This window comes from Anopheles gambiae (genome assembly GCF_943734735.2).
Source record: "Anopheles gambiae chromosome X unlocalized genomic scaffold, idAnoGambNW_F1_1 X_unloc_25, whole genome shotgun sequence".
NCBI lineage: Eukaryota > Metazoa > Arthropoda > Insecta > Diptera > Culicidae > Anopheles > Anopheles gambiae.
In genome coordinates, this window is record NW_026902632.1 from 52501 (window position 1) to 55000 (window position 2500).

The 2500-nt window shown below is 46.8% G+C and overlaps 1 pseudogene; it reads left to right on the top strand.

The window, feature by feature from the left end:
* LOC133394626 (large subunit ribosomal RNA) overlaps positions 1–2500 on the top strand; it is a 9191-nt pseudogene that overhangs the window by 4295 nt on the left and 2396 nt on the right.

Here is a 2500-nt window from a genome sequence, read left to right on the forward strand (position 1 = left end):
CAAGCTTGTACCAACTCTGTCAAGTGTTTGGATTGCGGTACGAGGTCACAGAACCTTCACGCAACGGGCAGTTATATGTGTCCTAGAAGGCGAACGATTAGATCATAATGGTTAGGTTGCTACAACATAACCAGAATCATTGTTATGCTGCATTTCAATTAATGTGGGCAAACGATTAGGGGAAGAATCTGCGGATATAGTGTTGATTGCAGATCCGTATCTGGCAACAACCAACGTCAAAGTGTTTACGCAATGACGATAACACAGCAGCGGTAGTGGTTAACGCGGACTTACCAGTTAAGGTAGTCAGTAAGGCTCTGAGGGTTTAATGATAGTTGACATAGGTGATATGCGAGTGGTTAGCGTTTACGCGCCACCTAGATTTAGTATGGAAGAGTTCCAGAACATGTTGGATAACACGGTAATGGCCGTAACCGGTATCCACAAATTCGTTATCGGGGGGGACTTCAACGCTGGTCAGCAAGTTGGAACAACCAACTTGGCGAGCGTGGAGAAACCCAGAAACGAAGAGGTGAGTTGGTCTTATCAACCTTTGCGCAGATTGACGCAATTTTATTGAACGACGGCAGCACCCCAACTTATGTTGGACCAGGGGCGTACGTCAGTAGTTGATCTTACTTTTGCGAGCAGAACAGTAGCAAGATCATTTAAGTGGGAGGTGTTATCTAGCTATATGAACTCTGATCATCGTGCAATACGAATAGATCTTGAGACGCAAAGCGTGCGTAACTTGTCCCGACCCATAACGGGATGGAGCATCAAGTATTTTAGCAAAGACATATTTGAAGTTATGATGCAAGCCGCTTTTGAGACGAGGTCACAACAAGCGAAGACTTAATGCGTATACTTGTCACGGCGTGTAATGCGACGATGACTAAGCGTAAGAGGTACACTCCTAACAAGAGTGCATTTTGGTGGACGCTAGAGATCGAGGCACTTCGCAAAGAGTGCAAACACCGCGATCGATTAGCGCAAAGAGCATTCAATACTGATCTCTATTCTTCTTTTAGGGACGAGTTCAAGGTGGCACGGAATGCCCTCAAGCGATTGATCAAGCATACCCGACAGAGGAAGTGGAAAGAGTTCCTGGGAACAGCGAACAACGCATCATTTGGTATTGTATATCATACGTTCAAGAAAGTGGCCGAGGGTTCGATGGACCCCGAACCATGACATTGGACGAGTTTAGGGAAGTGGTGAGCGAGCTTTTTCCTACTCACCCAAACACGGGGGTGTGGCCTGAATATCGTATCGATCAGCCACGAGAGTTTGAAAGGGTTACTAATGATGAGATTCTTGCGGTTGCCAGGAGACTACCCAACAAGAAGGCGCCGGGACCAGATGGTATCCCGAATGAGGCGCTGAAAGTTGGTATGTTGACTGCAACCGCTGCATTTTGCAGGGTTACCAAGGCTGTTTAGAGAACGCGAAGTTCCCCGATGAGTGGAAAAGGCAGAGGTTGGTGTTAATACCGAAGCCGAACAAACCACCAGGGGAACCGGTTCAATTCGCCCCATTTGTCTACTAGACGGGCAGGTAAAAGGTTTAGAACGCATCATAGTGCAACGGTTAAATGCACACATCGAGGAGGTCAACGGACTGTCTGACGACCAATTTGGTTTCAGAAGTCGTCGATCAACCAGTTGATGCGATTCAACGGGTAGTGGACATTGTTTCGGTAGCTAGAAGTAGAAACAGATACAGTGGACGGTATTGTGCTGTTGTCACATTAGATGTTACTAATGCTTTTAACAGTGCTTCATGGTTGGCGATTGCAAATGCTTTACAGAGAATTAACACTCCTAAATATCTTTATGATATCATTGGTGATTATTTTAGGAATCGTGTGCTGATGTATGATACCACAGATGGACCGGCAGAGATTGCAGTCACATCGGGTGTACCTCAAGGCTCGGTACTTGGCCCAACGTTATGGAACCTCATGTACGACGGAGTCCTACGAGTTGCAATGGTGGAAGGTGCACGGATATCGGCTATGCAGACGATATAGTGTTGTTGGGGAAGGTAATTGTGTTATGATATTGAAATTCTCCGTTTCCAGCCAGATTCGCATCATCGACAGATGGATGACCGACAACGGATTAAAGATAGCCCCGACCAAGACCGAGTTCATTATGGCATTATGGTCAGTTCCCATCAGAGGATACAGCATGGGGCTATCAGGGTAGGTGATCACGTAGTACATTCGTCGCGCAGCTTAAAGTATTTGGGGATGGTCTTAGATGACCGCCTCGAATACACTTCACACATCAGGTATGCGGTGGAGAGAGCGACGAAGCTATGGACCACCTTGGTAAGGATGATGCCTAATAAGGCAGGTCCGAGTAGTAATGTTAGGCGAGTAATTGCTCTTACTGTTGTGGCGAAGGTCCGGTATGCCTCGCCCATTTGGTGTCATACCCTTAGATTTGCTAACCGTAGACAATGGCTACGTCGGTTTTACCGGCCAGTAGTCCAG